General features: G+C 36.8%; 1 protein-coding gene across 5 annotated transcripts in view; it reads right to left on the bottom strand.

The window, feature by feature from the left end:
• The window catches only part of znf536 (zinc finger protein 536), a 508,286-nt gene that overhangs the window by 86,965 nt on the left and 406,799 nt on the right, over positions 1–14,522 (bottom strand). Inside the window, exon 8 of one of the 5 annotated variants that reach the window (XM_063066968.1) lies at positions 9,212–11,378. The exons of the other annotated variants lie outside the window; for them this stretch is intronic. The gene's annotated coding sequence lies outside the window, so the exon portion shown is untranslated. Of the gene's footprint in view, positions 1–9,211; positions 11,379–14,522 lie in introns of those variants that run through there. 5 annotated transcript variants of the gene reach the window in all.

Here is a 14,522-nt window from a genome sequence, read left to right as displayed (position 1 = left end):
CAGTGGTGATGTTAGAAAGTCTCATTTACACAATAAAGGGCAGGAAAAAAATATGGAGCAATCCCACCAAGTGAGTTTCAGTGAGTGTTACTTGAAAGCTTCAAAACGTAATTTACTGAGATTTTGTTTCACAGGAATGACAGGCCAAGGTGAGTGAATAGAGTTAATATTCAAATCACCCTCTATTTACCTGGCTGGGGGATCAGGCTCAAGTGACTGAATGGCCTTCTTCTGCTTCTAGGTCTCTATGACGCCACTGTAATGTTTTGAATTCCGTTGCGTCAGATTGCAAGGACCAACTAGTAGAGGCTATAGAACATACCTAGCTTTTGTTCAAAAGATTTGAATGGAAAGAAATTGGCCAGATTCCCTCAAGGGTTCCAATAAAAGACTTTGAATGTTTACAAGAAGTATAGGCGAAGAATCAATGCCACACCCATATCAACGAATGCCTTATTTGTGAAAGGTTTATTGGAGAAAGCCCAGCTGGTGATAACCCGATTGGTGATAGCCATATTGATTAAAGTGTCATTTTTGATAGTCTTATTACTGAGAGCCTTATTGGTGCTAGCCTTGTTGATGATAATCTTAATAGTAATAACGGCATTAGTGATACCCGACCGAGAATACCATCATGAGCGATAATCACACTGTTGTTTCTTTATTGGTGATGTCTATACTGATGAAAGCTGCAGCAGCAGGAGTTGCTTATGTGATAGCCTCCCTTGGTGATCACCTTAATTTAGCATTTATAAGGTATATTTTTGGAATAAAAGGCATTTTGCAATCTAATGAACAGATGGTGGGTGGAAACAGTGCATGAGTTCCAGAAATTCAATACTGTCAAGTCCATCTATGGCCCATACTACAAGATCAGTGATGCTTGCTCCCTGTGGACATGGCTTCCATGCTGGGATAGCAGAGACATGAAGTTACCTCTGTAGCTATTGCATGTATGCACTATATTCTCAGGAAGTTTTGAAATGTGCATCAGGTCAACTGAGAAATCAAATCACGACCAATTATTTCTTCTAATTTCTCTCCCGAGTTCTTTTGTTTGTGGGACTTATTTCTTGCTCTCTTTACACCAGTGGTCCCCAGCCTCCGGGGTCCGGACCGATACCGGGTCGCGAAGCATGCAGGGGTGTAGCGGTAGCCGGAGCGCACCCAGCACACCTTTACGAAAAAAGCCAAAATAAACAAGGTAATTAATTAGGTGCCGCCTGGCATGTAAGTGTCGGCCCAGATCAGAGGCGATTGCCGATTTCACTTGCTCTACGCGATGTTCACTCCTCTTTCCAGCACGCTGGAGCCTTTAGCTGTTCCATTGTTTGGTCAATTTAAACGGCAGCCCAGACAGGCTGAAAAGATAGGGCTGTCAGAATTGAGGTGACATGTTGAACCTACACAAACTTCTTATAAAGTGTAGGCACTGCCATCCTTTCTTTATAATGACAGTTACGTGCTGGTCCCAGGACCGATCCTCTGACACTTTTCAGAGAGAGAAATATCGATCCTTAATGCCGAAGAATTTAAAGTTATTGACCCTCTCCACCTCAGTTCCTCTAATGAAGACTGGCCTCTGGGCAGCACCTAATTAATTAGCTTGTTTATTTTGGCTTTTTTTCTTAAAGATGTGCTGGGTGCACTCCGGCTACCGCTGCACCCCTGCATGCTTTGCTGCCTGGTATCGGTCTGCGGCCCGGAGGTTGGGGACCACTGCTTTACACCATTCCCAGTTGTTGGCTGGCAACTCAACTTCCTTGCTCACCTCACACAGGCTTGCAATTTACATTGTTCTTTTTTTTCTCTGCAAGTACTGTTAACTTTCCTTTCAAAACCAAATCTTTCCTAGACAATTTATTTAAACTGCCCCATTACTATAATTTGACTGTCAAAGTGATTGGATAACCCACTCATCCTCCTGAACTTCAGCTCACATCTTAATGCAAAAGTTATCCTTGTACACCTCTCCTCTAGAGTAAAGAATATTTAACCACCCTGATTAAACTATCATATTCAGGGAGAGTATTTCTTGTGGTAACTTTGACTGAAGCCATTTCTTAGCCCTTAGCTGCTTATTCCAGTATTATTCATCAATACCATTGGTAATATTCACTACCCATTTCACCATTTTCAATTTTGTTTTGAATGATTTTCCATCTTCCATAAGCTCAATAAAAACAAAATTCTGCTCATATTGCACGCATAACCCCCCCCCCCCCACCTCCCCTCGCCTAAAGTCACCTGTTGTCACTTCATTCATCGTTGAATACCAGATTCTGGTACAAGAAGATTCAAAATTACATGTTCTGGTCTCGGTAAGAAAACTCAGCTCTGCAGTCCTCTGCGATCCTGCAACACTAGCCTCACATGAATCCTCAAATCAACGCTTCTCCTCCATCCACCAACTGAGGTCCAGACTTACCTACAACTATCTTCAAACTTACTTGAAATTTGACTTAATGTACAATACCTGTTTGTTTTATTTAATTGACAGAAACACTGAAAACAAATGTATAGGACTGACCTGTTTGAGTTTTCTGAAATGTTGAATAGTTTGGAACTTTCAAAGCCTTGGCTATTCCCACACAACTCTGAAAAGATTGCAGAAAGCTGATATTTCTACATTAATATGAAGTTAAATTATACCCAGTAACAGGTACTGCAGAACAGATACAGCCACCTTCTCAGGCCTAACTTTAGACTACAGGTCTGGTTGGAGACCAAAGTATTTTTCCAACCAGCTGATTGGTTAATTGAGTTTGTAAGTGTATCTCTGCCCCTTGACTAATTATCGTTTGCCTAAATAAATAGATTCACAGAAGATCAATTTTTAGAACTAATTGTATATATTATTAATTAGAGGCATCATCCAGCATTATACCTATATGACTGTGACTGTGATGATTCTGTAGATTATTCTACACTATAGAGGCATTACCATAACAAGTTACCTATTTTCTTTTCACTGGAAATGTACTGCAGTTTAAAGAAGTCAGGTGATCATTTCAATCTCTATCCATATTGAGGTCATGCTGTAAATGTAGGGTGGAAATTTATAAAACACCTTTTACAAATGTTTGTTTATAAATTCATTGTTGGTCGTGAGTTGTTTTATACTGAAACTGGAATAAAAATTTTCCTGCAGACATTGTAGAATCTTGATGTTAATGGAATAATGTGTTCTTATTGTCATCATCAAGAAGTTTTGGTACAATTTATTTGTTTTAGTACTATTATTAAATTTAGAGTGTTGGTCTGTATACAATTGGGGAGATTTTCATTTTGTGGTTGTCAAGGTGATATTTAACATGGACTATGCTGAGGTATGCTATGTAAACTTGAAGTCATGCATGTTACTCTTTGATCTTTCACACCATAGGTCATGGTTTCTTGTGCTTAATATATGTCTTATAGAATTTGGAAACAACGTTTTTCACCTCAGATCATCAATGAATAAGCACCTAAATGGTGTGTGGTTAAACCTCATTTAACACATTGTGGAATGATGTCAACAAGTATCATTAGGAGAATCAGGCAGTTACTCAGGAAAGAGATGCTTATTTTAGTTCACTTAGTCCACACAAACCCTTTTGCCCCTATCACTAATCCCATTTGTGCACATCAGGACTGCATCCTTCTATCTTTATCTATTTAATGTCAACCAAAATGCCACAGACGTAGTAATTCCAGCACCTTCTTTGGCAGCATGCTCCAGATATCAGCTACTCTCTGTGTGCGATACTCAACTCCCAGATCCTTCCTCTCTTCTTAACTCTATTTCCTTTTATTGTTGAGACCCCAACCATGGAGAAAGAAGATTTTGACTATCTATGCTTCCCATAATCTATTAGCCCCTTCACTCCAGAGGAAACAAGCCCATTTTCTTCTTGTGACTGCATGGATTTGCTCCCAGTGCTCTGGTTTCCTTCCATATTCCAAGGACACATGGGTTTTCAGGATAATTGGTCACATCTGTGTAAAAGGGAGGTGTGGGCGTAATAGGACAGAAGATCCTGTTACCATGATGTATCTCTCTATCCAATTTCTCTCCTAAGTAGTATCTCTACTTCAGGCACCATCTTGGTAAATCTCCTCTGTATGTTCTTCAATCCAGTCATATTACTCCTGTAGTGCAGTGACCTGAACTACACACAATACTCCAAGTGCAGCCCAATTAGTCGTTTGCAGAGAAGTTCATTCTATAGCTTTGTGCTTTACATTTGCAGAGTTGATGCCAAAGTGCTGCCATTTTCACATGTGAGAACCTATTTTTTAGTTATGCAGGCAGCCCAATACCAAATGATATTAGTCTCATTAAACGTGTAAACTGGGGTTCCTTTGCTGATTGCAGCAGTTCAGACATGAGATTCAAGTAGCATTGGGGTGGAGCTTGTGGCGTGTATGCTTGTGTTGCTCACAGACAACCTACCCAACAGAGGTTCAAGAGATTCATAGATGTTCAAAAAGACAGACACAGAAAACGATCAATTGACAACACTGCTCCAGAGTGCATAGTGAAGCTTGGTCTGCTGCCAGCATTTTCAAGGCCCTTTTCTGAACTGTTTTCTCCATACTGGGCATGACCGGTCTGTCCAGTTTTCTTTACATGAGAACAGACTTGAATCTCAACCTGACAGGTAGGTAAGCCACTCAAGGTTGCAGCTCACCAGCATTGCTTAAATAACTCATCTCTCAGGCCATCATGGACCTGGCACATGTATAGGCTAGGCCTATGATTAATTTATGAACCTATTAATTTTCTTCAACTAGTAAACAATGCCATGTTGCTTCTTTGTGACGGACAACTGAAGAGATTGAGTGGAATTTCAATTGTTCACCTCGTGAATGACCCATATCTTAGTGAACACTGCCAGCACGGCCAAGTCAGCACATTTTGTCCTTATTCAGTGCAGAAATAGAACAAATCAGTTCAAGCCTTAGTCTCAGATGAGATGAAGATCTTCCATAATATGGTGGAGAATAACAAGGCATTTTCAATGATTCATGTGTAAAATATGTTATAATATAAATACTATCAGCATTCAGTTAGTTGTCAGAATTGTGCTGAAGCAAACTATTAGGCTGAAGTGCAGAGTGCTTTTATTACTCTGTTAGAAAATTATTATATTACCCTCAGACAGTATATAAATGTCTGTTTTTTTAAAAGAAGTAGAATAAATCATCTTTCATTGTGTAATATTATTTTGACACATTGCTGCTGGTGATGAGACTGACTTCACAATGGAAAACAGGGCTGAGAGAGAAGATGTTGTAGTTGATATAAGTATTTCCCAGAATGTGCATGCATTAAGTATTAATTTATAGAGTATCTTATGTCACTGCAGAGGAACGGACCTCCAACTAGTTTTCTTTGAAATGACCTCACAGACATTTTGTAAGCTGTTTTGAATCCCTAGTGTTATCAACTACGTTAACTTTAAACAATGAGAAGCAATTGTTTAAACACTAGGAGGAGAAATTCAAAGTTAAATGTAACTAACCTCCTGGCATTTGATTCTATTAATTCTATTTGCAATTTACTCCAATTAATACTGCCAATTAAGGAAAATAAATCTAAGAACTGCAGAGCTAATAAGATATCTTATTTCCACTAGCTATCACTGACTTTAGTTTATAAAATTTATTTATATTATGACTCACATATTAAAATTTACAGAACTTTTGTAAATATAGTTAAACAATAATTAATAATATTTAATAGGGAAATAGAAATCGCGCAATAAGATTAACTCAGTGGGAGAAGATCTAGCTGCATGCAGGTGATTTGACAATGATTCCAGGAATAACCAGATGGCACTTTTACATTTATGCCCCTAATTTTAAGATTGTTTTTACAGCAATCCTACAAGGGACATGGGAGAATTGAATTCCTCTCCATCTGCTCACACTACTGAGAATTTGAAGAATACAGAGCTCTGCATAAACTTACAAGCACATAAATGGAACTGCGTGAAATGGTTTCTGGTAAAGATCTAATCGTCAGTCTAATAGTTTGAAAAAGTGACCATAGGGTTTCTTTCCGTTTTTATAATACAAATGGGACTGCAGCAACTCTTTACCTTAACAAGGTCCTCGCTGTCATTTTACAGAGTCATTGAGCTAGCTCTACCTTTTGGCTCTTTGGCACATCTAGTCCATGCCAAATTATTCTTCTGCCTAGTCCCATTGACCTGCTCCTGGACCACAGCACTCCAAACCTCACCCATCCATGTACTTACTCAAATTTTTCTTAGAAGTTGAAATCGAACCCAGAATCACTACTTCTGCTCACAGCTCCACACTCTCACCACCCTCTGATTGAAGAAGTACCCCCTCATGTTCCCCTTAAATATTTTACCTTTCACTCTTAACCCAGGACTGCTGGTTGTTGTTTCTTCCAACCTCAGTGGGAAAAAAATCAGCTTGTATTTACCCTATCTATACTCATCAATAAGTTTATATATCTCTATCAAATCTCTCCTCATTCTCCTGCACTCCAAGGAATACAGTCCTAATGTATTTAACCTAATATATTCCCTATCTCAGCTCCTCTCGTCCCAGCAACATACTTGTAAATTTTCTCTGTATTCTTTTAATATCATTGATATCTTTCCTGTAGGTGGGTGACTAAAACTACACACAATATTCCAAAGTAGGCTTCACCAATGTCTTATATAACTTGAAAATACTATTCCAAATCTTGTACTCAATACTTTGATTTATAACAACATTATATTGTTAATAATCTAAGACTATCTTCAGACTGCATCAAAGCAGACAAGCTGACTTATATTCTTATCTGCTGGTGAATTGGTATTTAATTGGGGAACACATTAAGGTCACGTGCAATTGTTGAAATATTAATTCTGTTCCTGAAGAAATATATTTCGCTTATTAAATAAGGATGCTACTTATGTAGATTTGATGTTACTAATTAAGGGAGAAATGTTTGTCCTTCAATAAAGCCATGAGATTTCATATGTCCTTTCTAAGTCCGTGGATCAGATTGAAATCTAACATCTCTGACAACGTTGGTTTAACTGCACAAAGATACTGACTGGATAGGCCTTCCCGGCTAGAACTTTCATTCCCTCCTTTTCTTGCCTCTTTTCACAGCTTGACCTCTCTGCCGTTTTGGAAGCCCTGTGGAATAGACAACAAAGGGCAACCAGCTGGAGATTTTACATCCACCCCAGTTACAGCTCTGCATAGAAATACCCCAATTTAGCTCATCAATTTTATGGGGTTTCCCCTAACAAACTTCATTCATATCTAGTCACCAAAAATCTTGAGTACTATAGAAAATCCTTTAAATAACACAAGTAAGACCCAGATTTCCTGTAACATATGGCAGTGGCTGGATTATTGTGGCCCAGTTAGACAGAGCTGGCATTATTACATAAGGATCGATGTCCCCAGCTGCATGCTGTGTATGATTCCAGCTTGTATGTATAACACACAGAATATTCTGCCATACTATGAGAAGAGCAGGTTGCGTTAAAAGTGGGTATTGATGATCAAAGCCATGAGCACATTAACAACTAAAACATTTGAAAATTTATCTTTGTCTTCGGAGGAGCCAAATGTCAGAGATGAGTCCAAATCGACTTCTACACCTGTTGGCAAAGATCCCCAGATGTGTCATTATCCAAATAAACAAATTATCGTTTTTTCTTTTGCTCAAGAAGTTCCTCTCTGTTCTATGTTCTGCAGTTGTAATAATTAAGGATCAATATTTTTAAAGAAATACAAAAATTCAAACTTGTACCTCTTTGCATTGAACAGTTCAAAGTTAATGAATGAGGAGTTCCAATGTATCCAAAATAGATCAGTCCTTTAAGATATCTTCATTTGATTCAACAGGAACTATACAGTTTGAAATAGTGTGCTTTTAGAATGCTCTCTCCTGTGTTTATGTCATTTGCTTCATGGCTTGTGAGGGAATGACCAACTTTACTACAGATGTAAAGTAATTTCTCCACCCATCTGCTCTCTTGCATCTTATATCTTTGATTATCTTCCTGCATGCAGTTTAGTGAATGTCTTTCTTTTTGGATCTTTTCATTAGCACTCTGCTTTTCTAACAGATAGATAAAAAAAAATGCTCTACAGATGTAACTTAATTTTCATTCAGTATTGCCCTAGTCTGAGAAGTCATACAAAAAATGACCTTTGAATCACCACTGGGCCCATAAAGCACAATAAATTCCATTGTCCTGTCAAAAATTGAAGATGTTTTACATCATTACAAAATTTAATGTTCCATCTTTTCAAATGTAGTACTTTTCAAAGGCCACATTCCAATTGAAGCTCATTAAATTCAGGCTCGAGTTTCCTGTGGTGGGGACGAGAAAGAGTTTCTCATGCTTTGGAAGTAATATGAATCACTCTTTTAAAACAGATATGGTTACATGCTAGTTTTGAAAGGTACAGTAACTGCTGAGCTCTTACAATCTACAACACTGAAGCTTTTGTGTTTATAAATCAAATAATTGCCGCTTGAACCATTGCACTTTTAGTCACGCTGCATTCTATTTACTTATGAATAAATCAACTTCTTAAATAAAATTATTGTTTGGAAGTTTAACGGTTAGTTTATATAATAATTGGTAGCTTAAAGTTTCCTAGAATTAACATCAAAATTGAGAACAAAATCTGGAGTTTGGCTGCTGCCTTTGTTTGAGTCAACAGCAAATTATTAATAATCTTTGAGTTTTAAAAACAGCCTTGTACGCTCGGTTTGGAAATTGGAAGCTGCTGAAATTTAATGGATGATAATTGAAATAAATTGTCCACCAGACCAATGAATGCAAATGTTCCATTATTGCGCTCAGCAGATTGTTTGGTAAATCTACACTGACTCCAGAGTTGACAGAGCTAACAAGGGTTAAATTTATATTTTTCACATTATCATTCAGTAAAGTACTGCTATGGTTTTAATAATTTATTTTGTGGATAAACATAAATGGTCACCCTGCATCTCAGCAGCGTACTCTCTTTCATTATAATTTTAATATTAAAGCAAGGCATGAAACTCTCAGACACTGCCATAAGCTTATATGCATTGCTGAAGTTATGGCTCAGCAAATAGATCTGATAGGACGTGAAGTGTCAAGTTATTAGTACAAAACCACTAATTACCCATCATTCATTGTCAAACATTTTTAATACATTATTCAGTTTTAACCTACATATCATACTCATTTTCAACAATTTATAAAATAATTTTTGGGGATTTTATTACTCTATAAACCACATGTAACACATATTTTGGGGGAGAAATTCAACCTATTAGGAAATCAATGGCCTTTTGGCCTGCATATTTTGGCTGGCAATGCTGCACATCTGGTCTGGTCGCAATATTGGAAGTTGGAGTCTTTTATGTATTCAAGGTGTCCACGTGTTTGGTGAGGTTTGTGTTTGTAAATTGGAGTCATACTGCTCGTTGTGAGATCCAGGTATAATATTCAAAAACAGGCAGGTATTAACACTGGTCAAGGTCTGCCTTTACGTCACCAGATCCAGGGTGTTCAGGTTGAGGATGGATCTTGAAGAGACTACTGAGGGAATGTGTACAAAACCTTTCTGGGGAGCCAGGAAAAGCAGAAATAGACAAAGAGCCTTCTGCTTGTTGGCTCAGTGCCGAGCCTGCTTGGCAGGTGTGCTACATCAGGATATCAAATTGGCATCTGCAGCCCATCTATTTCATTTAGATATAACCCAATGTTCAATTGGACTTGAGCCTTTTGTAGCTCATTTCATACTGAAAACTGGAAAAGTTGAATTTCTCCCATGTTGTTCTTTAAAGCCATATTCTTTCTCTGTAAACAACCACTGGGAATTTTTTTTAATGTTTCTGATACATGTTATATTGAATGTATTACCAAATAGTAATTCAATTTGAAAAAACTCCATTGCAAACTAAAAGTTGTCAAAATATTTAAAATTAAGTTATCAGGCAATGACTACAGCTTTCTAAAGATCTACACAAGATGTCTTCCTGTTTGCCCCAGGATGGTACAGGCCAGTTCGGCACTGTGTAGCAGCATGTTTTAGATCTGTCCAAAGGGATTTACAGTCTGCTTTTCACACAATTGAAAAAACATATCATGTAGGGATCATAGTGATAAAAACAGGGAATAAATTACAAAAATATACTGTACTGATAAATGGCAAGTATTTAACAGAAATCAACAGAAAAATATGGCTTTAATTTTCATGCATTTTGTAGATTAATTTTATCACTGATTTTATATCATAAAGTTTTTCAGTTTCTAATTGTAGGTTGTGAATAGAAGATTGGTCAATTAGACATATATACAGTAGCCGGCCTCAAGATTTAAAATTACAAGAAACAGGTGCTGGTTCAGTTTTGATAGCTGTCAGCAAAATTATTGATAATAATAATAATAATAATAATAATAAATTGTTCCATTTAAGCTGGCTATTCCATCAATGTCTCGTGCCATAAACAGCAGGGGAAACGTCATTGTATGTTTTAGTGGGAAGGTTAGGCTCCTCCCCGCATTAACTAACAGTGAACAGGTGGTTGGACGAGCAGCTGCAGGCTGCAATGCATGGTTCTGAGATCTTTGAAGGAAGTTAGCTCTGACCAATATTTTTGAACTTTAGCACATGTGGAGAAATTAAACTGATGGGAAGATCATAATGCCCCAGTTTTTAGCTGTAGGAATTCTGTTAAAATTATAAGGCATTACCAGCAACTGTGTTCTGTCCTTTTAAATTCACAAACATATTTTCTATTCTCATACATAGGGAGGCCACACGAGTTTTGACCAGCTGTATACCTGGTCATAGAATACAGTCTTGATTCTAAGCATCATTGTTACCACAGCATTAAATTAGAACATTGCTGTATATACTAAACTGTACACAGTACCAGACAACCTTTATATCACAGGTCTGAAGATACAATGTGATGGATAAGCTGATGATGCTCAACAATTACGCATTGATAGTGCTTATTCAAACTTAGGCACAACTCCAGATCTCTATCACTTGTAGATTCACTGTTAGATAAAAAATATATTTTGATAATTTATCATGGGGGAGGTTTAAGATTCCAACTTTGTGACTCACTTAGACTGCAAGCATTACAAAAATAGAATAATTTGACATTATTATTATTCTAATAACAAACACAATCCAAATTTCAATTCCATATTTCTACTTAATTTTAAAAAAACCTCGAATGTTGGTATTTACTTTATTGTTTTTCCCATCCTCCTACTGAGTCACAGAGCTTTGGAGAGATGCACTTGTCTGTAGTTTCTAAATTCAAAAATTGTCAGTGTAGGAGCATGTGTCCTGACCAGGGGCCCAGGAAATTGTTCAGCAATGGGCTCTTTAACCTTGTACAAGCAGAAAATGTGCATTAGTTGTTACAACTGCTACTCTAGTGCTTTCCAGTTTTCAGGGAGGCAGTATGTTCTTGTAACAGTACAATTTCTTTATATTGCCAGTCTAATATCCCAAGTCAAAGGTCAAACTATCCTTACATTAAGGAGAGAGGAGTGATAACACACCCACAGGATTTACAATTGTATAATTGCAGACTAAATTACAACTGAAACACCAACATTTACCACAAAAATGATATTGCATCTCAACTTTGTATAACTGTAATACTTGCACTTATATCTCAAGTATGCAATTTACCACAGTAGTTCAAGCAGGTGGCTGCTTAGCTTCACGGTTGATGTCTAAACAACAAACAGCCATTGTGGCTGAAAACAAATCCGTCATTGGTGAGAAGCTTCAAGCCACCTTCAGAACTTGTTCAGTTACAGCCAAAATTCCAGTGGATTTTGACTGCAAATGAATCTTAATAATTTCTCATATATTTAAAGAAGTTCTTCAGTTGCTACCTGCTGCATTTTTAATTAAAACTTGAGCATTATTTATTTGCAAAAATTTAGATATTCTAAAGCGGAGGCCCAAAAGAACCTAAGCATTCAATACCTGCTTGAAAAAAACGTAAAATGCAATGTGTGTCCTTTAGGACTTTCCTTCAATGAACCAGGCTACAAATGCCTGTATGAACCATAGAGATTCTTTAAATCAAAAATAAAATTTCAAAAATAATTTCTGAAATTGGTTCTACTTCTGTCTGCCCATTTTAAGGCTAATATATCTAAGAGAGCCAAGCATAGAAATTCTGTTCCCTTCACAATATCTAAGTAAGTTTGGAGCATTTGATTCTATTAGATTACTTGGAAGACCCATTCTCTATTGATCACTTTATGTGAATAAGTGCTTTTCATATCAATGATAAACTTTCATTTATTGGGTGATACTAAAACAGTTAACTCTGGTGATACAGCAGTTTAAGTATTGGAAATTCACACTTACAGAATTCATAAATCACTACTAAGGAATCTGAGCTGCTGAATAAAAGTTTGATCTCAAAAATGTTTAATTTTAATTTTAGTTTGTTTTTCTTGAAGCAAGTGTCGATGAAGTGTCTTTGTATTATGTTAAGTGTCTTCTATCCCCTCTTGCACTAGACTCATCTCTACCTTTACTTGGGTCTATGCATACTTGTGCAATAAGTATATATGAAAAACTGAATGATATTTGCAGTTGAATTTTTGAGTGAAATATGCACTCATTGGATCATTTTGATTGGCTTTGGATCAAAAGAAAATTGGAGCCAATAGAAACTGATCCTCCTATTACCAACAGATATCTTCTGTTTTGTATCCTAGTTAGTTTTACGGCACAATGTCCCACATTTTCCTATGGCATTGTTCCATTGCTCTATTTACTTATAAATTTCATACCTTTCATATGCTTTTTATCAAATTAGATTCCTTTCTCCATCCCTTCCCAAACCCCAGACACACTTCACTTATAAAACTACAAAACCATCATTGCCTTTAAGCTCCAATTACAATTTTAAGTCACTTACTTAAGCATTCTGAGTTTTCATCACCTCTGTAGATTTGGTGGCTCAGTACTAACTCTGGGATATTTGGCAGAACTTATCTCCAAACCATAGAACATGCTTCTAATTAGCTACTGCTCCTTCCTGGCTTTCAGATAATTACTAATTGTCCTCTAAATTTTACCATGGAAATCCAGTTCTTAGGCCTTTCATTCAAGATTTATTGAATCACTTTTGAAAGTACATTCCATTATAGGATATACACTTATCATGTCATCACAAAAGGTTAGCTAAACACCTTCCTATTCTGAAACAGTATTGCATACCAATTTTCGATGGATAACCTCAACTTTATTCATAAATATTAAATATAATATTTAATCAATTGCTGATGCAAGGCTAATCAATCTGTAGTTACTGGGCATTTAGGAAAGCAATACCAAGAGTTAGTTTCATAGTGATACTGTATCATCTGACACGATTGAACCCAGACTGAAAATGCATCTGCTGCTTATACTCTGTGGAGACAATATCTCTTTGCAGATGTCATGGGAACAGAATGTTCAAAAAAAAGTCCTCAAAACTATGGTAGGGCTGCATAATTTTGAATAAAAGTATTATATCTAATGCTTTACTTGAATGAAATAAGTATATTGAATTAGATTTCCTTCTACAATGCAATAGCATTTACAGCACTTGTGCATTGCCCACCAGTCCATTATGTGCATCTTTGGCCCTGTTCAGTCACAGTGAATTAGACAATTTCAGATTTGTGGACTCATAAGTAGATCTGCACTAAACTTGGTTTTCAACTCAATCTTTGTATAATTCAGTGTTTACTGTGCCAAAAAGTGTTGTCAGAGAGTTCACAATGTATTACCTAAATGCTTTGCTGGGTTACTGAACTATGGATTTCTAGTAAATGACCCCATTATATTTACAAGATACTGTGATGTTGGTTACCTAGTGAGCGGCAAATATGCTTTTCTAGCATTTGTAGTGATTTCATTTCATTACTAAATTCAACACTAAAGCTCCTTTAGAATGTTATTACTGACATACAGTAAAGTACAAACATAGTAACCAACACCTACTACTGAATTGATGAATGCTAACTGTGAAGTACTTACTTTTAGACATTGCATTGGAGCACTGGTACAAAACACTTGCTTTCAACCTTTCTGTCAGAACCTCATTTAACAAAATTGACTGACCTGTTACTAACAAATCACTTGCCTTTTACTCTCACCCTATTTTCCTTGAAATCATTGCAAAATAAAACTTGTCAAGGTGTAAAATGGGTGACAAATTAATTCTATTAATGTCCTGCCAGGCACATAGACACAGGATAGCAACCAATGTGGTATGCCAAATTATAATTTTATGTTGCTTAGAACATGGGACAACTCACACTGATAAGACTCTCTTCTCAGTTGAAAAAGCACCATAATCGTTGGATACTTCGGAAGAATTTCTGTTTATACTTGATCTCCAGTCCAAACAATCTGACATTGGTTAGGGAAAAGGAGTCACAACAATGTTTTCAAATACAGCAATAGCTTCCACAGCAAATCAGTGCACCATGAGCAGGACACAGTAACACTGTTGA

Source organism: Mobula hypostoma, chromosome 14 (assembly GCF_963921235.1).
Source record: "Mobula hypostoma chromosome 14, sMobHyp1.1, whole genome shotgun sequence".
In the NCBI taxonomy this organism is placed as follows: domain Eukaryota; kingdom Metazoa; phylum Chordata; class Chondrichthyes; order Myliobatiformes; family Myliobatidae; genus Mobula; species Mobula hypostoma.
Note: the sequence above shows the minus strand (reverse complement) of the source record. Positions and strands in the feature narration are given on the sequence as shown.